Here is a 22944-nt window from a genome sequence, read left to right on the forward strand (position 1 = left end):
GGACTGGAATAGCAGGTGATACTGCAGAGCAGGATTGAGATACATTGGCTGAGTTGTATGGGAGCCCAGAACAGGAAAACAGAGGGTGCTGCTGATGAGGATTAGGGTGGCTTAGCAGCAGAGGGTGCTGCAGGGTAGTGCATTGGCAGAACTGTGGTGGGAGGGCAGACCCAAGGGTGGAAGAGCATGAGTGGTATAGGGGAGATTGAGATCCACTAGCAATGCTTGGGTGGGGTCCCCTGGGGCAAAAATAGCAGGAGGTAATTTACCATTATTGCAGCCAGATAAATTCATCCCTTGTGTAACTCCATGGACTTCAGTGAAGTCACAGCTAAAGATGAATTCAGGCCACCTAAATCTTGGAGAGGGGTGACTAACATACCCCAGGGGTCAGTTCTGATTTCATATCAGTGGTACTCTGTCAGCTTCAGTGGAGTTACTCTAGGTTTACCCCAGTATAAGTATGATCAGAAAAAGGCCCCAGTTGTGTCACCTACACCACCATTTATCATTTGCCCCAGAACCTTCCATGGGAGTTGCACCCACTTCCTGAAGGTCAAACTTAGCCCTAAAGGAGTCAGAAAGGAGGCAAGGGAAAGAGGGAATGAAGGAAGGAGACAGAGATGGGGTGGGGAGCATTGCTTAGAGAAAGAAAAAGCTACAGTTGTTTAGGGTTTGCATATTCTGTCTTTGTGTTGAACTGGAGAAGGATTACAGGGCCTCTGGGCTCTAATTGCTTTTCAGGTGTTAAATAAAACCCTGGCAGAACAACTACACGGTAGAGAGAGATGCCACCGGGGGAGTTAGTGTTTGGTGTGAGCTGCCAGGACCTCCCAGGGAGTCCCCACTTCTACTATCACTCACCTGAACCAGGATTTCCTCTGCCCCTCCTGGTGGGCTAGTAAATCTCTCTCACTCTCCTGAAGGGATCCCTGGCAGTGACTGAATGAAAGAAGAGGTCGGGGAAGGGGACACCACAGGCCAGACCCATGGGACCATACACAGTTCTTGATACAGAAGGGTTGGAAAGGAGCTCTTACAATGGTGACTGGCACTGCTCACCCTCCCACCCCATACATGCACACCTGGGGGGGTGGGGGGGTGGGAAATGGGCAACCTCTTCGTCCCTCAGTGGATGTATGAATGAGAGAGAGAGAGAGATACAAAGAGAGGATAAGATAAAGCAGAGTGGGAGGATTGATTTATACCTCAAACCTACCTGTGTGCATGTATTTTTATGTGTGTGTGAGAGAGAGAATGCACCTCCCCCAGTATATACGTCCCCTGCTCTCCCCCCCAAGTTTAGGGCAAAGGGTAGCCATCTCCTTATTCTGGCAACATTTTACAATCTGTATGTGTCTCCTCCCAACCCCACTCCCCATCTCTTTCCTGTTTTGATGGAAGGAAAAAATGTTCGGCTTTCCTTCTTTATTTTTCCAGACTGGTGACTAGCATTGGAAAGGAATTTCTCTCCCCCCCATATAATAAATAATAATAATATATATATATATATATGACATACATCAGAGCTCATCCTGTTGTTTTTGGATATTAATATATTGCTTTTGTTTCCTAATTGGGTGGGGCTCATTCCCCCCCCTCCCCCGGACAGCCATCCCACCCGCCGTTCCCCTTCCCCCGCCGCCACTCACCATCCTCATGTCCTTCGTCCATCCAGCAGCAGCGGCAGAGAAAAGGAAGCCTGCTGAAAAAGAACAAGGGTAAAAATAGCCCCGGCAGTTACTCAGCTCCTGAGAACATGATAACATGACTCATGATGTGAAGTAAAAATGAGGAGCGAAAAACAAAAGTGATCATCTCTTCTCTCCTCTGCCTCCTCCCCCCTCCCCCCGGCATTATTATTTTTCATGACTAAAGAGAAAACCAAATATCAATTGTGTCCCTTTTATGCCAGTGGAGATGCCTGGTTAACAGTACTGGAGTCTGAGGGCCAAAGTCATCTATGGTGTAACTCCAGTGAAGCCACTCAAGTTACACCTGAGATGAATGTGACTCAGAGGGTGAGTTCCTGCTCTCATTCAGATTTTACACCGACGTAACTAACTCCACTGACATCAGTTCTGGTTTATACCTGTGTGAGGGAGGTTGGAGTCTGTCCCTCCAGGCCTGATCTTGTTTGTGTCCATTTCCATCTGCAGTAACTCCATTGACTCCAAAGGAGCTAGGGTCAAATCTTGATCCCATTTAAAATAACGAAAGAAGCTCCCTGTGACTTTACTGGGACCAGGATTTGGCCCTGCCTTCTGCTTTACAGTGGTGGAGCTGAGCTCAGGATGCCACCCTGAAGTCCCGTTTACCAGCCGCAGAAGTGAGAGTTCTAGCTGTGCCCATGCACTGTTCCCTGCCTGTGTGGCTCAAACCCACTCTCGAGGAAACAACTCTAGCACAGAGAGGGCAGTGGGTTAATTTCCACAGCCCATTCAATGCTTGGCCCCTCTGCTGAGACTGCCAACAAGAGGCCCAGTTAGCATCAGCTGGGTTGGCGTTGGTTTTGTGCCTGTTGCCCTCTGTTCACACAGAATGCTTTACTCTGACTGAGTTTTGTACCCTCTGCTTCCTTCCCCAGCCTGAAGAAGAGCTCTGTGTAGCTTGAAAGCTTGTACCTTCTGCCAACAGAAGCGTCCTGTCATAGATATTACCTCACGTTCCTTGTCTCTCTCATATCCTGGGACCAAGCGGGCTACAACAATGCTGCAAACAACATAAATTCTGAACACACATAACCTGGACTGAGATCCCCAAGGGTAAAGTGTGTGATATAGCAGGATATGGCACAATGCAGGATAGAGGGGGCACTTGATATCTTGCAGGGTATGTAACGAGGAGGGAGTTTAAAAATAGACTCGGAGCTGAAATGCAGGAAAGAGAGAGCTGGTTATATTGAGAGATTGGTATATGTGTCCTACATACCTATGGTCTGATTCTCCAGTGTCTTGCACTTTGTATAATTATTTGCACCCATGCAAAGTGGGTGTAGAATGCTACCAGATCAGATTTCTCCACTCACTTGCACCAGGCAAAGTGCAAGGCATTGGAGAAGCAGGCCCACAGTGAACAGGGATCTCACCAGCATGATACTATCAGATCTTTTACCTCAGGAGCACAATAAGGGGGAAGAATGTCAATGAAATAGCAAGCTTTACACAGCAGCATATCTGGGGCTGCACCCAGTGTCCATTCCAGGGACACAGGAATCCAGCTCAGGTTCTTCCCCTCCCCGCAGAGGCTACACCCAGAGTCCCTTCTAGGATGAATATATTATTTTCGTTACAATTCTGTCCCACTCTTAGGAGCTGGAATAAATGGGCAGCCCCAGATTTCTCTCCCCTCCTCCCCGGCCACCTCCACTCTGGTTACTTTCACACACCATTCTGCATATGTTCCTAAATTGAATCCCCGCCTGCTCTTATCCCCTGCCCCCAGAAGATAACAATAATCCGCACCCCCCCACACACACACCCCACAACAGATTCTGTCTGGTATGAGTCACCGTCCAAGGACAAAAAGAAAAGGAGTACTTGTGGCACCTTAGAGACTAACCAATTTATTTGAGCATGAGCTTTCGTGAGCTACAGCTCACTTAAGTACAGAAGTGTTCCAGGTCCAAACCTCCCCCTGCAACAGTTACCCTAATACCCTGTGACAGCATCACTAATACAAAGCTTCCCACCTATCCAACCCAGGACTGTTTGACTAACAAAACCCCCAGAAAGCACATTTGACTGGCATAATATGCCCCTCCTCCACCCCTGGTGTGCCCAGACAAAGTGGCATCTCTTAGGACAAAGCTTTTTCAATAGATTGCCTGCCCTCTGCCCTCTCTCAAACAATGAGAAATCAAGGAATATTGTCCTCAGCTGAATAAAAAGATCTAAATATAGAGTGTCTGATGTATTCTTGGTTTCCTGCCCATGACTCCCCTCCCGTCCCCTGCTCCCCCGCCTCCCTCCTCTCTCACTTTTGCTAATCTCACACATCAGTACAGAAGGTTTCAGACTGGGTGGGTGAGATCACCACAAAGACCCCGTTTCCCCAGTGATGAGACAGAGGGGATTTCCAAGGTTGATGCTGTCTCCTCCTGATTCTGTGGCAGGAGGTGGGGGCAAATGTCAGGAGCCACCGCTATTGGCCATCAGGAGGTATATAGCTCTGTTAGGTATATATGGGAGAGAGAGAGCCCTTCTCTTCACTGTTCCCATTTCCTCCTCCACTCACTACTGTTCTGGTACTGGGCCACCTCCACAGCTCTGCCAGGGTTCCTCACCCTGCGTGCAGCACTCTCTTGTATTCCAGTCCCCAGCGCCCCTACAGCTCTGCGTGCTTACCTGCAGCAACTCCTGCTATTCTAAGTCTAGCAGCCCTATACTTAGCTTCACGCACAGCACATCGGTTTTAGTTCCCCCACTCCCTCTAGTCTCCTAGAAAAGAAGTGGCTGATATGAGAAGAACAATGCAGTATCTCAGAACAAGCGAGCAAGTGGTCGCAGAGGAACTGGGGTGGGGTACTAAGTGATTTGCTGCCCATGTTTTAACCAGAGACTCCCCCCAACATTTTCTCCTTTAGCTGGTGATAACCAGGGTGTATGTCAGTGTCTGGCTGATCTCTCCATTTGTTTTCCTATTTAAACAAAAATGCTTTCCCATAACCACCACCAAGGGGGCGCCAACACCTCTTTGCAAACAAGCTTGTCTGAAGTGCACCTGCAGGAAATGTTAATATTTGGTTCTGAAAAAATAGAGGGAGCGCATTGAGAGTACATCTTGGTGTCATTTGATGCAGGGGGTGCGGAGAATCAGCTTTAGCCTTCCTAAGAGATGTTTTTGAACATACCTGATGCTTGGAGCAGTTTGGGGCATGCCAGTGCATTTGTTCTGCAGAAGTATTTGTGTAAGCTCCTGGGACAAAGTCCAGCTCTGGCAGTGGCAGCAGTATCCAGGGAGAGGGTGAGCTCTATCAGATGCAGGGCAATCTCTTCAAACTCCCCCTTTGCGTTGGCCAAATTTAACAAGAGCCCCCTCTGGCATATCACTGGTTTCTGTCCCCTTCTCCAATTTCGTTTCTAGTGTGGTAAGCAGGTGGAGAATGGCTTTGAATCCAGCCAGACCTTCCTACACTTCACACTCTTTCTGTGGCTGCGTGATTTGGCAGGGGGTGTTCTTGTTTTTAATTTTTGCCAAGAATCTGGGGGCAGGCTCTTTGGAATGTTGCTTTCGTTTGCCAAGGTTGGTGTGCCAAATGCAGCAGAGGCACTGGGGGAAAGCACTGGATCCCCACAAGGAGCAGCGGAAGAGGACAGCAGCAACTATAGTCTGAGTCACGGGGGAAAAGAACCTAACTGGGTTGTGCAGGGGGTTGGGAATGATAAATGGGATACGGGGGACTGGATGCTTAGCGGATCAGAGTGGGAACCTGGAGCCTTTTATTCCTAGGTTATGAGTTCAATTCCCATCCCAGACTGGGAGGACTGGATGACTCAGGGAATCAGAGATAGGGAATGGAAATGTTCACCTCTGACTCTCCAAATCTGTGCGGGGCTGTCAGAAGGCAGCTCACTGAGTGTATGGAGGAGGGGGGAAACTAGCAATAAGGGCTACCAGAGACAAAGCCTCCTAAAATAAGTTAAATTGACACCGTTAGCTATTTGCATGGCAGGACATCCCCAATTCTCTAGTGTGTAGGACCCACCATCTCACACCAATAGGGTGCACCATCTGGGCTGCAGATATCCACTCATTGAGCAGCCAGAGAGGAGAGAGATTTGAAAGCCAAGACACACCTGAGCAACAAACAGTTGGATTAGCTAACTTTTCCCAACCTCATCTACCTCTCCCTAGAAGGAGAGAGAGACAGAGAGAGAGAGAGGCTGCCTCCACCCCAGTAGCCTATGCCAAGTAATATTTATTTTTAAATTCACAAACAATGACCTAGCAGCTGCTCTAAGACTGGCTTTTCTATAACTGGGTGGAAATTATATATATATATATATATATTAATTAGCTCATTTGAGCTAAATTTCCCTTCCCATCATTCAACATTAAGGACAGATGCCAAAATTACCCCAATCCCTTTTCCCCATCAGCAACCAGCAATTAGGAGATTTCAGAGATCCAATTTTCCCATTCCTTCACCTTGTTCTCTCCTCTCCTCATTATTTGCATAATGTATATTTGGTTGTCAATTTAAAACACTATTATTTATTATTATACGTAGAGTTCCCGTGTGCTTGGCAATTCACAGGCAAAATGAAAAGACTGGGGGCCAAGTGCTGTTATAATTGAAGCCTATGGTAAATATCATGTTGTTTTCAATTGAGCCAGTCAAAATTTGCAGGGGGGGGGGGGAATCACACGCAAACATTTAAATTCCTTTTGCAAAAGTTTTGAATTAAAAAAAAATCAACCATTCTATTTGCTAGTAAAAGGCAGCCACAAACTTTCACAACAAAATCTCCAAAAAGTTTGCCAAGAATTTTCAACCAGATCAAGCCTTCACCAGAACTGGAATTTGGCACACAGTCCCTTTCTTGAGTAGCTAACAGACAATTTCCAGAGACTAGAGCTTCCCTACATCCTGGATCAAATGCATCTCTGATGTAACTCTGATGACATCACCAAGTGTGATTGTGGCTCAGGACCATTCAGGGTATATCTACATTACTAAGAAAAACCCACAACAGTGAGTCAGTCTCAGGGCCTGGATCAGTTGCCTTGAGCTCATGGGACATGGGCTTCAGAGCTAAAACCAGCAGTCTAGATGTCCCCACATGGTCCGAGCCTGGGCTCTGAGACCTTCCTCCCTCATTGGGTTTCAAAGCCCAGGCTCCATCCCGAGCAGGAACATCTACACTGCTATTTATAGCCCTGCAGCCCAAGCCCTGTGAGCTGGAGTCAATTTTCACAGGGCCACAGCTTTTTACTTTGCCTTGTAGACGTACCCATAGCTACCTAAAACGAGCAGATTGCTTGTGGGATACATCCTGTATTATTGATGGTTCGATTAAGATTGGTAAATAAAAGGATCTGAGATTGCAATGTCTTTTGCTTTTGCTTTTTTTTTTCATTGTGATGACGCCTTAGAAGCATTAGCTTGCTTTTCCTAGCCCATTATTTTAAATTCTAAGCGAACTAGATGTGGGTGAAAGGTGCCAGACTGACCGTCCTGGGCCCTAAGGATGGGATTTTCAAACGTGACTAAAGGAACACGAGTCCTTTTGTCTTTCACTGGCTCTTCTATTCCTAGATTACTTCGGCATTTTTGAAAATCCTGCCTTCCAGCTCCGTGTGTATCCCAAAAGCAATTACAGCACAGGCAGCAGCAGTAGAGGAAGCTTGTCACGTTTTGCCTCCCCTATGACCAGGAGGGACCACCTGTAAGTGACAGACGTGAGAGGAAGAAAGGCATCAGAACAACCTTTTTGCCCTTCTTCCTTTGTCTTCCTTCCTGGTGTCTGAGTCTCACTGGACTGGACATGTTTTCTACCAGAAAATAATGATCGTTCTTCATACACTCATTTACCTTTGGAGTCTGAACTTCACTCCAAGGTCAAGGGTTCCCTGCAGCATTGCCCCAGTCTCATTGTGTGTGTGTGTGTGTGTGTGTGTGTGCTGGAGGTGGTGTGGTAGTTTGGGAATTGTTTGATTACCTTGTTTATCTTCTCCAATGTTTGGTAGCCACAATAGAAGGTCAAGTTATACGTAAAGCCCAAGCTCCTACCTCAGCTATGGGGCAAGTGGGAATAGGTTACACTTATCTCAAGAAAACACAGTTCCAGTCCCAGCAAGACCCCTGAACGCTGTTGTCAACCTGTCCAGCCTTCCTTTCTCCTTCACCCCCACTTGAGTCTCTCTTAGGTCATTCTGCCCTGCGGGAGCACCAGCCACACTGTCAAGGCTATTGGAATGTCAGCAATGCCAGCAGGACAAATAACTTTCCGGTGACAACAGGCCCCCCTCCTTCACTTCTGCTCCTCTCACTGAGTGTGGGACCTGCCACTCAGGGACTGTGGTTAGGTTTGGTTCCAAAATGCCCTGAGCAAAATTCCTCTTTCACCCCCCAGGTAGCTTCTTGGCACAAGGTCTGTTGAGTGGCTGGTCAGGTGGTGTGGTGTGGGTGTGTGAGTGCACACATGCACACCAATGATTGTTTATGTCTGTCTGTCTGTCTGTGACTGAGTCTGTCTTTCTGTTTTCATGCATGTCAGTAAGCATGTGTGTATCCCTACATATATGTGTCTATGTCTTTATATGGGTCCACACATGAATGCAAGTGAGTCTGGGTACATGTGTGCGTGATCATATAAGCATATCTGTGTGCATGTGGGATTCTAGAAGCAAGATGGGTAAAGTAATATCTTTTAATGGACCAACTTCTGGTGGGGAGAGAGACAAGCTCTTGAGCTTACACAGAGCTCTTCATCAGGTCTGGGAAATGTACTGAGAGATTCCAGACATAGGCATGTCTAAGTGTATGAATATATATATGCATGTGTATGTGTCTGCATGTACAGTGTGTGTGTCTATGCATATATATATGTGTATGTGTCTCTATACCGATGTATCTGAGTTCATGTATGTTTCTTCATGTAGCATATACATAGGTGCGTGTGCACCAGTGGACAGTTTTGCCACTAATCTTGTCCTCAGGGAACTGATGCTTCACAAGTCACTGAGTCACATGGTCCTCTTCTTTCCAGCTCAGAGCTGGGAAACTAAAAGCGTAATCATTTTCCTTCTTCTTCTGCACATGAATTGAAAGGAGAGACATTAAAAGAAGCAGAAGCTTTACAGGTAACCTCCTGCCTTTCCTCATCTTTGGCTCAGGTCCCAACACAAATTCCTACATTGGAGAATGGACAGCTTTCCATTGTAATCAGCTGTCAGCCAGGCCCCTGGATAAAACTTCCCCTACTTCCCAGCAGACAGACTAAGTTCTGTGTATCTCTTCTTCGCTGTAAGGGAAGGATCAGACCCAAGGTCATGTGTGGGAGCATGAACTATAGTGCATGTAAGGAGAGGGTATGGTGATAAAGGATCTTTGAACCTCACCAAGGTGTGAGCACACATGCATGTGCATGCTCTCTTTCTCACATACACGCACAAGTGTGCACGCACGCACACACACACACACTCGCTCTCTCACACACACACATTTCCTGGGCCATTGGGAAGGGACAGGAGGTTTGCGTCACAGGTATTTCTCTTACCCAGCATGTAGCAATGGACCCCTCAGGGATAGAGCAGATAAGAGTCAGGGCAATGACTTGTTAATCAGTGACAGGTTTTGCACATTACATCAAAAGTGCATTCCCAGCATTCCAAGGCTTTGTGACCTCAGACTGTGCATGCTTTATGGTTCACTAAAGTTCTGTGGGGTGGTCTCTCTGTCTGTCTCTGGGTCTCTCTCTGGAGAAGCCCTCGAATTCTGGAGGGAGGTTTTTCCTTCTCTCTAAGCAAGAAAAAAAAAATGTAGAGGCGTTGTGACCCTAGGATTAACCATAACAATTGAAGATGTTTTAAAACACGACTGTCTTTGTCCACAGTAAGGGCAAAAGCATGTTTAATGCTGTGTTAGTTAATATGTGCTAGTTAACACATTTTCCAACACAATGCGTTTTCTCAGTATAGACAAGTTCTGAGATCCCTGCATGACCCTCCGAGTCTCAGGAAACATCTAGGTCCTACCACCACTCTTTCACCCTGAGGGCTGAAGGGAATTACTAATCTAAAGAAAAAACAATGAGGAGTCCTTGTGGCACCTTAGAGACTAATACATTTATTTGGGCATAAGCTTTTGTGGGCTAAAACCCACTTCGCCAGATGCATGGAGTGGAACATACAGTAGGCAGGTATAAATACACAGCACATGAAAAGATGGGAGTTGCCTTACCAAGTGGGGGGGTCAGTGCTAAGGAGCCAATTCAATTAAGGTGGAAGTGGCCTATTCTCAACAGTTGACAGTTGGCTTCCACCTTAATTGAATTGGCTTGTTAGCACTGACCCCCCACTTGGTAAGGCAACTCCCATCTTTTCATGTGCTGTGTATTTATACCTGCCTACTGTATGTTCCACTCCATGCATCTGGTGAAGTGGGTTTTAGCCCACGAAAGCTTATGCCCAAATAAATGTGTTAGTCTCTAAGGTGCCACAAGGACTCCTTGTTGTTTTTGCTGATACAGACTAACATGGCCACCACTCTGAAACCTGATCTAAAGAATATATCAATGCCATTTACTTGTTTTGCTGATTATCTTTTTGAGCTCAGAGTTTTCAACTTGGCTTTCAATGGGATGGGAGTTTCTTTCCCTCTGCGTGTTGTCTTTTCACAAGTATTCTAAAGGATCAGGTTTCATCAGAAGCATTAAAAAGTGGCACCTTAACATCCCCTTCCTCTGTGAAGCATCTAAAACCTGAAACTTTGCTGGCACCATTCTCCATGGGCATTGCATTTCAAGAGACTGGAGATGGGATACAGAATCGTTCATCTCTGCATTTCTAATCCTGACTAAGTTTGGTCATAATCAAATGGGAGTTAGAGGCTGGGCTGTAGCAATGGATTGGAGGCACAAAGTTCTTTCCCCAAAGGTGGGGCAAGTCAGAGCTGTGATTTTGGCTCATCCCATTATAGAAATGAGCCCGGATGAAAAGTTTAGATCCCAAAATTCAGGAGTGTTCAGATTTGGGGAGATTTATTTAGACTGTCCTATAATGAAATGATCCTGTGGTCTCATTCTAAGATCAGTAAAAATAATAATAATTTATATTGCACTTTCCATCTTCAAAATTCTGTACATAGATTGACTAACTCATCTTCACCAGATTAGATAAGGATGTATTATTATCCCCATTTTATACACAGAGGAACAAAGGTCTAAAGTGACACAGATTTAATGTCAGAACCTAGATTATAAATCAGGGGTTTCTGCCTCCTAGTGCCATGTTCCAACAGCTCATCTCTGCTGCCCCCCTCACTCCAAGTAAGCCAGATGTCTGCATAAAAGAAAAATACGGTCACAGTCGCCAAGCACTAATTTGCTGCTTGTTGGCAGTCTCGGTAAAGGGATCAAGGACTCAGTGAGCCATGGAGACTGAACTCCCTGGTGAACTCTAGAGGTGGTCCCTCTCTGGCAGGGCTGAGGTACAGTGGTGGTGTGTGGTGTAGATGAGAAGCTTGTTACCCATGCCGTCACCTCTTGCAGGTCATGCAGTGAGTAAACATAGGACTTCAGTCTCCGGAGTGGTTGATCTGGCACCTCGCACTGGTACTAAATTTGCTAAAGAGCATAGCTAAGCATGGAAGCATCTGTGTGACCCCAGAGAGTTGACACCATGGGGAAAAACATGAGAAATCAGGTGCAAATGAAAGGCAGGCTCATGGTTTAAATCTTTTTCCAGGCCAACCTCCCCCGCACCCAGCTGTGCTGATGCTAAGCGGAACCCTCTTTGTATGGATGAGAGCAATGCCTCTGCTGTTGCAAGTCATAAACGGCATTCCTGACTGATTTCAATAGTGCCATTGTCCTGGGGAAAGGTCACCAAAGCCAGAAACTTTGCTAGGCTCTGATTTGCAGCAGCAGTGAATATGGAATATATTATTAAAAAGGGTAAACAGGATGACCCAGGAGTTTATAGGGACTGTCAGTCTAACATAGATCCTGAGCAAGATAATGGAGTGGCTGATATGGAACTCGATTAATAAAGAATTAACGGAGGGTAATATAATTAATGCGAGTCAGCATGATTTTACTGAAAATAGATCCTGTCAAATTAACTTATCTTTTTTTTTTATGCGATTACAAATTTGGTTGATAAAGATAACGTTGATGTAATATACTTGGACTTTTATAAGGCATTTGACTTGGTACCATATGACATTTTGATTAAAACCTAGAAAAATATAAAATTAACACGACACATATTAAATGAATTAAAAACTGGCTAACTGATAGAGCTCAAAATGCAACTGTAAATGGGGTATGTTTCTAGTAGGATGCCACAGAGATTGGTTCTTTACCCTATGCTATTTAACATTTTTATTAATGACCTGGAAGAAAATATAAAATCATCACTGGTAAAGTTTGCAGATGACACAAAAATTGGGGAGCGTTAAATAATGAAAAAGACAGATTACTGAAACAGAGTGATCTGAGTTGCTTGGTAAACTGGGCACAAGTAAACAATGTGTGTTTTAATACAGCTAAATGTAAATGTGTATATCTAGGAACAAAGGATATAGGCCATACTTCCATGATGGAAGACTCTATCCTGGGAAGCAATAACTATGAAAAAGATGTGGAGGTCATGGTGGATAATCAGTGAACATGAGTTCCCAGTGCGATGCTATGGCCAAAAGAGCTAATATGATCATTGGATGAATAAACAGTGGAATCTCAAGTAGGAGTAAAGAGATTATTTTATTATCCACCATGACCTCCAAATCTTTTTTGGAGTCACTGCTTTCCAGGACAGAGTCCTCCATCATATAAGTATGGCCTATATTCTTTATTCCTAGCTATATACATTTATCCATTCTGTATTTGGCACTTGTGTGACCACTGCTGGAATGCTGTGGCTAGTTCTGGTGTCTATAATTCAAGAAGGATATTGATAACTTGGAGAGTGTTCAGAGAAGAGCCATGAGAATGATGAAAGGATTAGAAAACATGCCTTATAGTGATAGACTCAAGGAGCTCAATTTATTTAGCTTAAAAAAAAGAAGGTTATGGGGTGACTTGGTTACAGTCTATAAGTATCAGCACAAGGAATGTAGTTGATCATGGGCTCTTCAGTCTAACAGAAAAGGTATAACATGGCCCAATGGCTGGAAGTTAAAGCTAAATAAATTTAGACTGGAAATAAGGTTTACATTTTTAACAGTAAGGGTAATTAACTATTGGAACAATTTACCAAGGGTCATGGGGGTGAATTCTCCATCCCTGGCAATTTTTAAAGCAACATTGGATGTTTTTCTAAAACATATGCTCTAGGATTTATTTTGGGAAAGTTCTGTGGCTTGTGTTATACATAGGCTTGGAAGGATTCGATTTTTATCAGTAAATGTCAGTAAACACCGATTTCACCATACACACACACAAACCAATGAAAATAATATTTCCATCAATAATATTTGAAATTTACAGATAGGAAAAGCAAGAAAAATGCTCCTTGAGAACTTCTTAGAGTCAAAATCCAGTGATTTAGATTTTTTAATTAGGCTTTTTACAAATGGGCTAGTGAATAAATAGTAAAAACAGGTAAGATTTGTTGATTTAAGGATATTTACTTTGTATATTTTGATGTGATGTTGACAAGTTGTGTTTTAACAGTTTATAAAGCTTTAACTTTTTTTAATCTCAACACCTAGTCATTAAATAATTGTCTGGCCCCCTATAATTTCATGAAACCATCAAAATTTAAATCAACACAAATCTAAAAAAGTGCTGAAAATAAACATTAATATTGTCCATTGAATTATAAAAAAACTAAAAATTGAATTCTGCCAAGCCTAGTTACACAGGAGATTACGCTAGGTGATCACCATGGTCCCTTCTGGTCTTGAAATATATTAATATATGAATCTATTGGAATGATTCAACATGGGGAAATTTAGTGGGAGGGGAGGGCAAAGACAACTAAGATGATGGAATAGATGACAGATGATGGAAGATTCAGTGTGCCTTTGGCTTCCCCTTTCACACAGGAAACTTGCAAAAGAGTCTGCTATCAATGTGGACCTCAGTGATGACTCAGCTGAGTTCAGTGGAGTTATGCTTGATTTACACTGATATAACTCAGCAGAATTTGGCCTTCATTGGAAAAATTCTTACCCCATGAAGTTGGAGACTGGAAGCAAATCAGATATCTTTGGGAATCTGCTTTTCCCATAACTGTTTTTCCTTCTATCTTCTGTCCCCTGCAAAGTACTAGGGGGCCTTTGGTATTTGTATCACAACTAATGGGTAGACTGGGACATCTCTGATTCCGTTCTTACATTTCTCTATACCCAGATGAGCATGGTGATTTATGCTCGGTATTTCTGACCTCATGCTGGGTGGTGTTATGATAGAATATCCTTTGCACAGAACTCTGTCCTGTGCAACAATTTAATCTCTCTAGTCCCAATAAGGGTTTATGCTTAGAAGTGTCTGGGATATTCATATTTATGAACATCCATCTAGAATTACTATCGTCAGTTTCTTAAGGTTGAGTCATTTTGTGTTCCGCATCTGAAATCGTCAAGTTTTGCTTCAGAAACAAGTCATGTATGAGTCATATTTAGATCAAACTCCATTTCCTGCATCTTCTTCCTTTTGTTATCTGGAGGTGCTCTTGAAAGCATATAAGAGGCTGTTTACTGGGCCTGAATTTCATATTTAACAGTTTTGGAGTTTCATGATCATTTTCTGAGGTCTAGGGAGTGTTTTGTACAATATTTTGTGTAATATGGCTTCCAACAGCCTACTGTCCACTTCTACCTCCACCGATGTCTGTCCATAAATATATCCATGAAAGCATTCGTAAACTGAAACAATTGCTAGCATTTTTTTCCAATCTTATCGTGGTTCTGTTGTGTTTTAGTCAATGCTCTGGATGCATATCCCACTGTGTGATCACCTTGCATTTAGACAGCTGCTAATCTCTGCAAATTTGCATCCGATGAGATTTTAGACTTTTTGTTAATCTCAGTATTTGAGTAATGGTGCTTCTATAACAAGTATTGCCAATTTCCAAAAGCTTTCCTCATGCCAGTCATCCCAGTGTCATTCTGTATTGGCTGCAAGAAACATTCTGAGTGGACAACGTAATTGTGACAAATTAGGGATGCATTTTTAGCTAGGTTAACATGTCTATGCATCTGCATAAGGCCACCTTGTTTGGGGATCTTTCAATTTGTACTATTGTCTCCACCTTTCTTCAGTCTGGTCAAATTTCTTTGTCACTGAATAGTCTCCTCCATAAGCAGAATTTAAACTGGGCGGGAGGCAGGGAGAAGTGCAGAGCTATCCTTCCAAACTCCACCCACAAAATAAACTCCACCCTCACCAGCTGCCAAAATTAGACGCCCTCTCACAATACATTGTGCAGTTGTTCAGAATAAGGACAGTTCTCACTAGCCTTGCTAATACCCACTGGTCTTTGCCAAATCAAATCCTTTTCTTGCGATAACGTTGCTTTGATCTGGTTATCAGTTATACCATGTAAAATTTTGTCTCTACTAAGACCAGACTTTCGTTAACTGTTCAGATTCATCTTGCTTTTTATTTCATAGGCCTGTAACATAACAATTAAGAGCTGTAGCTGGCTGGCAGCTGCTATTTAATAAAGAAAATGTCTTTCCCAAGTAGTGTTCTTACATCGATTAAAGTCACCTTGGAATTTTGCAATGACTTTGTCTAGCTGTTTGCAGTCCTTTTCTTGCTCCCGTTGGAATGTACTGTAGATCCCCAGTGTCTCTGGGTCTGCCACGTGTAGCAGCGTGGACAGTTTCACCCTCTCTGATTGCTTTTCAATACCACTTGTTCCCAGGAGAATAGGGAAATCGCTGCAACAACCTCCTCCAGTTCTCTGCCTGGGAGTTCATTTGCTGAATTTCCCACAAAGGTTTAAGTTTACTTCTGTTAACTTGTAATCAAGTGGTGACAGGCAGAAGTACTGATAAGAGATTGATCTTTATTTCTTGGCCCCAGTCACATGGCATGGGTCAAGATTACAAAGGGTCATTGTCACATGGCAGGGGTCAATATGCACTGACTCTATTGGCTACTGTTATAGGACTGTGCTCTAATTGGTGCATATATTGAAATGAACAAGTCAGGAGTTGAGACTAGGCCATTTGTTCAGAAAGGGGTGCTTTGGCCACTCTTTGGTATCCAGTAATAAATTTCACACACACCCTTACTCCTCCTCCCCACCAAGCCCTGATTTTTGTAATTTCCTACCCATTGTAAAGTGCTAGAGCCCCACATTTGGTCCTCAGTCACTGGATAAGGAGAGAATTGCCTCTTGACCTGTCATGATCCCATCATAGATCCTAAGAATCTAACACAGTCCCTAACACAGAAAAACTGTGGGGTTTGCTACCTTTCCATACACTTGGCCTGTCAAACACAAGGCTCATGTTGCCAGGCCATGATGCTCCATCACAACGTTTAGAAACTCGTGTGATGATAACATTGTACCATGACATCTGAAATAAATACAACAACCTTTTGTGTCCCTGCAAGTGGTCGTCTTTCAGGACAGAACTGGGAAATTCAGTTGTGACCTGTGTATTTTGAGGTGGGCAGCAAGCCCTAAGGGAGGAGGGTCCCCCAAAGCTAGGATAGCGGTGTGTGCTGCAGGTCAGAATTGAGGTACATTGGCAGTGTCTGTGTGTGTGCATGTGTGTTGTGTGAAATAGAGGAGCTGTGTGTGCTGTAGGTCAGAACCCAATACCACATAGCCAGAGTCACTTGCAGGTGACAGGGGAGAGAAGGAAGGAGGGAGAGCCCTCTAAGGAACAACAGTGCACTGAGTCCGCCATATCTCTCTTGGGCAAGGGAAACGGAAGGGAGATAAGGGCCCTTTTGGATCAGGAATTTCTTCTCACTTTCCCCTTTCTGTTTGTCTTTCACCAGAGATAACGCCAGGCCTCGCACAATCTACCTGCTTCCAGAGCTGCCAACAAGTGACAGAGCAGCTGTGATTGTTTCTTCCCCCTCACTCTCTCTTCTGCCAAGCAGGGAATAGCACTGATGGGGTCTTGAGGGAGTTCTGGCAAGAACCCCCTCTCCATGTCCCCTTGTTCCCTGCATGATGCCTGTCTGATTATTGTAAGAGGCTGTGTAACTCGAGGGGTGCTTCGGAAAAGAGAAACAAGATTTCAGGTAATGAAATGAGGAGGATGTTAAAGCCAAGACTGATAAAGATGGGAGAACATTTGTATAGCATTTCATCACCACCCATTGGGGGGGTGGGGGGGGAACATGGGGATGAATACACCTGAACGATTCTCTAAAGTCCTATGGCCTGTGTTGTGCAGGAGGTCACTCTAGATTAGAATGGTCCTTTCTGGTCTCAGAATCTAGGGCTCCTTAGGAAGGTCCCATATGCACATCACAGTGGCTGTCTTGCCTGTCCCTTCTGACCTTGCCATTGCCACTCTCAAAACCAGCCAGAGGAGGCACTGCAGTGTGGCCAGATTTGTGTCTTCACAGTGACACGCCCGCACTGTGTAGTGGGTGTGCTGCAGCTGACTGGAGCGGCCTGCACACACTTCTGAAAGGCCAGAGGTTTCTGCCTAATGAGGATGGGCTCATAGTGGGGTAGGCCTGGGCCTTTCCCACTCGGTGCCAAATTATAAGTATAACTCCTGCTTCCATATTTTTGAAGGGGTAGAGCTCTGGAAAGAAAAGCCTGGAGGAAAACCTACCAAAATCACGAGATAGTTCTGAGGCCATCAGATTCACCTCAGGAATAGGAAGGTGATTCCCAGCATGCCTTTCCTAGATTTAAGACCAGAAGGTCCTATTGCGATCACCTAGTCTGACCCTCCTGCATAACGAGGCCAGAAAATTTCACCCAGTAATTCTTGCATCAAGCTCTTATCTTATGGTTGAGCTAGTCAATGCATCCTTACTGATTGACTCCTCAGCAGATGTGACCAACAAACAGGAATGTGAATTTGAATTACGTCCCACCCTGCTGTACAGCAGACAGGAAATTTACTCCTCTCCAGACTGGGCTGTTCAGACCCATTTTGGAATTCTAAGAGTGGTCATTTCCTTTGCCAGCTCTGGGGAATGATATGAAATCTCTTTTGGGTGGGCACAGAAATCCAGACCAGGATTTACTTGTGATTGCTTCAAGTGAAAAAAACTGATAGCAGATGAAATCACAAGACAAAAAAACGGAGCTGGTGTTCTGTCCCTCACTGCAGTCCTGAGCTCCGGGTGTAGCCCTCTGGAGATGGGGAGAACCTGAACTGGGGTTCTGTTCTGCCAGGAATGGGTTCTGGGCACAGCCCCTTGGAGGCAGGGAAGGCCTGAACTGGAGCCCTGTTCTTGGAAAGGACTTTGAGTGCCGGCTGTGATAGGGGAACTATTAGGAGAAGTGGATTTCTGTGCTCCCTGGAATGAACACTGGGTACAGACCCTGGGAAAAGGAGTACCTGACCTAGATTTGTTTCCACCCTGAGTAAACTCAAGTATGTACAGTGTTTAGTACTGGAAGCCAGGCTCAAACAGCTGTGGGTGGTGGTGACACTGGAATATACATACCAAGCCATCTCGACCTTAGATGGGTTAGAACAGTCCTGTCTTTTAGCCAAGGTCCCTTCGATTTCCGTAAGTGTGTGATTCATTTTTTGTTGTTTGTTGCAACTCCAGCTGACATGGGGGATCTGAGAGGAAGAGGGGATGATTCAGCCCTAGAGCCCAGGTGGCTGTTCTAGCTGAGGGACACCTGAGCAACTCTGGAGTGGCAGGAAAGCGATAGGAAGGGTAAATGCACCCAGGGGAGTAGGGCTGGAACTTCAGAATAACAAGGGTTTCCTTGCCTTATTGTGTGCCTGTACATTTGGGAATCTAATCAAGCAAAGGCCTTTGAGTGAGCTCATAGGCAGGGCAGGAGGATAGATTCAGAGGACTTGTCTGTACTGAGGATTTACGGAAATTTTCCAACTGTTCTTCTAATGCTAGTGCAGCTCCAGCGCTACAGGCAAAGGTGAATGACTGGAGAAGAGGGTAGAGGAGGGAGGAGAGGTGGAGAGAGAAGCTGAGGAAAGCAGAGAGAGGGCAGGAAGACAGGAATAGCGGTAGACTGGGGGAGAGGATGCAGAAAAGGACAAAAGGACAGGAAAGTATAGAGCAAAAGCTGAGGAGGTTTGAGGGGAGGCTGGCACAACGCCAGGGGAAGGTTGGAGAATTGGGTGTGGTGGTTGTGGCAGATGTGGAGTTGCTATGCAATAATGTTATGAATATTGAATATCAGCTTGTTATTGGGACAGACTGTATAACTAGATTAGAGTTAGTGGAATGTTCATTATACTTTAGGTCAACGGGGGCTGTTGGAAGAACAACAAGCAGGAAAGCAACACATTGTCTCCCCAGATGAGAACAGCTCAGCACATACTTGAAAGACAATGGGGAAAGCTATTAGCTTCAAGGATCCTGTCTCCAATGAAATATCCTGTCTCCAACGAAGATGCAAGCCTTGTTTTGCCAGGCTGGGCACTTAGGCCATGTCTGCACTACAAACTTTGATCAATGCAAGTTATGTCAGCATGAAGCTGCTGCAATTAGTCCATCACTTGCACTGCGTGTATTCACCAAGGAGTACTTGTATCAATGCACAGTGCAGTGCACTGTGGGTAGGTATCCCAGTGTGCAACCTATCACCATTCAGTCTTTTGGGAAGTTTTGGCAATGCATGGTAGGGCAGAAATGGGTCATGCCAAGGTGACTGGGAGCAAGGAGTCAACTTCCCAGCTTGCAACGGTCTCCATCCCATAATCTAAGCTATATCCCATAATTTTCATGTTTTGTTTCCAAATCCCACAAACCCTCGTGACACTCCTTGCTCTGACAGAAGTGTGGAGCCAGCACAGCTTTGCACTATTATTATAAGCACGACAAGCACAGGTCACGTGATCCTCTGGCGTTTGAAGAACTGCAAGAAGAACAGAGTCAGCGTGGAACACAGGGGCAGCGCCAGCCTCTTTCTAGGAGGGGGCCTGAGGTGAGCCATAACCCCTCCCCCTCACCACAAGACCCCAACCCCTTCATGGCCCTGCCCTCTGCTCCTCCTCTGTCCCCCCTTAGGCCCCAACCTCTGGCCACGTTGAAAGCCGGAGCTGGGCAGTGAGTGGCTCAGGCTGCTTGTGCTGCCAGTAAGAGCTCCCCGGGTGGGGGTACCTGGCTCTGGGGTCAGTAGGGACCTAGGGGAGCAGTGACCGTGGGGAGCAGGGTCCAAGAGCCTGGGCTGGAGTGGGTCAGTTCGGGCCACTGTGGGGAGCCCCAGACTGTGCAGCCTGGTGGGGACATGGGCCAGGGGTTGCTCTTGGGCATCCTGACCCCCTGCCCGGGCTTACTTCTCTGCTGGACCTGGGTGCCCAGCCAGCAGCCACCACTCTTTCCGCTCTGCCTTCAGAGCGAGGCAGCTGGAAAGCAGAAGCTAAGGCAAATTTGGGGGTGGCTATCACTCCTGCAAGCTCCCCCCAGCACCGCCCTGGTGCAACATGACAATTTCTTGGGGGATAGATGGCTGTGGCACATAGCAAGGACCAATTCAAAGTTGTCGGTGGTGTTCACAGAGCAGCTGCAGATGGTGAAGTGCCGCTTCTGGGCCCAAGAAACAAGCACTGAGTGGTGGGATCGCATCGTAATGCAGGTTTGGGACAATGAGCCATGGCTGCAGGACTTTTGGATGCATAAGGCCACATTCCTGGATCTGTGTGCAGAACTCGCCCCAGCCCTCCAGCACTGGAGCACCAAAGTGAGAGCTGCACTGGCAGTGGAGAAGCGAGTGGTGATTGCACTGTGGAAGCTTGCAACAGCATATTGCTACCGACCAGTGGGAAATCATTTTGGAGTTGGGAAATCCTCTGTGGGGGCCATTGTCATGTAAGTGTGCAGGGCTATTAATCTTCTCCTGCTGCGCAGGACTGTGACTCTCAGCAATGTGCAGGAACATAGTGGATGAATTTGCAACTATGGGGTTCCTGAACTGTGGTGGAACACACAAGCACCGGCTTCCTCCGGGCCCCAGCGATGCTCAAACCCCCACTCTTCTCCAGACCCCATGCCCACCTGACCCGAGTGCACCCCATCTGTGTGCACCCCATCCTCGCTCCCGCCCCCACAAGAGCCTCCTGCACACTGCGAAACTGATCGCACTGCACACTGAAACACTGATTGCAGCGGGCAGGAGGTGCTGGGAGGGAGACGGAGGAGTTGATCAGCAAGGCTGCCGGCTGACGGGAGTCACTGGGGACAAGGGGGGAACTGGCTTACAGTGAGTGCTTAGCACCCACTAATTTTTTTCCATGAGTGCTCCAGCCCTGAAGCACCCATGGAGTTGGCGCCTATGTGGAGCAATAGACAGCACTCATATCCCTATTTTGGCACCAGGCCACTTTGCCCCAGAATACATGCAAGCATTGGTGGATCACTGGAGATGCTTCACTGACATCAGCGTTGGCTGATCAGGGAAGGTGCATGACACTCACATGTTTAACAACACAGGACTGTTCAGAAAGTGACAAACAGGGAGTTTCTTTCCAAACTAGTGGATTACCTTTGGTGATGTTGAAATGCCAGTAGTGATCCTGGGGGACCCAGGCTTCCCCTTGTTCTCCTGGTTCATGAAACTACATCACTCATCTTGACAGCACCAAGGAAAGATTCAACTACCAGCTTAGCGGGTGCAGAACAACAGTTGAACATGCTTTTGGTAGATTGAAGGGATGCTGGTGTTGTTTACTCACAAGATTGGATCTCGGTGAAAAAAATGGCTATAGCTGCATGCTGTGTCCGGCATAATATCTTGAATATAATATTGAAATGCCAGTAGTGATCCTGGGGGACCCAGGCTTCCCCTTGTTCTCCTGGTTCATGAAACTACATCACTCATCTTGACAGCACCAAGGAAAGATTCAACTACCAGCTTAGCGGGTGCAGAACAACAGTTGAACATGCTTTTGGTAGATTGAAGGGATGCTGGTGTTGTTTACTCACAAGATTGGATCTCGGTGAAAAAATGGCTATAGCTGCATGCTGTGTCCGGCATAATATCTCAAAAAGAAAAGGAGTACTTGTGGCACCTTAGAGACTAACCAATTTATTTGAGCATAAGCTTTCATGAGCTACAGCTCACTTCATCGGATGCATACTGTGGAAAGTGTAGAAGATCTTTTTATACACACAAAGCATGAAAAAATACCTCCCTCCACCCCACTCTCCTGCTGGTAATAGCTTATCTAAAATGATCACTCTCCTTACAATGTGTATGATAATCAAGTTGGTCAATTTCCAGCACAAATCCAGGTTTTCTCTCCCCCCGCAACCTCCCCACACACAAACCCACTCTCCTGTTGGTAATAGCTTATCTAAAGTGACCACTCTCCTTACAATGTGTATGATAATCAAGGTGGGCCATTTCCAGCACAAATCCAGGGTTTAACAAGAACGTCTGGGGCGGGGGGGGGGCAGGAAAAAACAAGGGGAAATAGGTTACCTTGCATAATGACTTAGCCCTTTTACATAAAAGAATAAATGGACACAAATCAGATGTCAAGAATTATAACATTCATAAACCAGTCGGAGAACACTTCAGTCTCTCTGGTCACGCGATTACAGACATGAAAGTTGCAATATTACAACAAAAAAACTTCAAATCCAGACTCCAGCGAGAGACTGCTGAATTGGAATTCATTTGCAAATTGGATACAATTAACTTAGGCTTGAATAGAGACTGGGAGTGGCTAAGTCATTATGCAAGGTAACCTATTTCCCCTTGTTCTTTCCTACCCCCCCCCCCCAGACGTTCCTGTTAAACCCTGGATTTGTGCTGGAAATGGCCCACCTTGATTATCATACACATTGTAAGGAGAGGTTTCAGAGTAACAGCCGTGTTAGTCTGTATTCGCAAAAAGAAAAGGAGTACTTGTGGCACCTTAGAGACTAACCAATTTATTTGAGCATGAGCTTTCGTGAGCTACAGCTCACTTCATCAGATGCATACCATGGAAACTGCAGAAGACAGTATATACACACAAAGACCATGAAACAATACCTCCTCCCACCCCAGTGTCCTGCTGGTAATAGCTTATCTAAAGTGATCATCAAGTTGGGTCATTTCCAGCACAAATCCAGGTTTTCTCACTCCCTCACCCTCCTCCTGGTCACTTTGGATGGGCTATCACCAGCAGGAGAGTGAGTTTGTGGGGGG

Source organism: Lepidochelys olivacea (assembly GCF_965140295.1).
Source record: "Lepidochelys olivacea isolate rLepOli2 genome assembly, chromosome: 1".
Lineage (NCBI taxonomy): Eukaryota > Metazoa > Chordata > Testudines > Cheloniidae > Lepidochelys > Lepidochelys olivacea.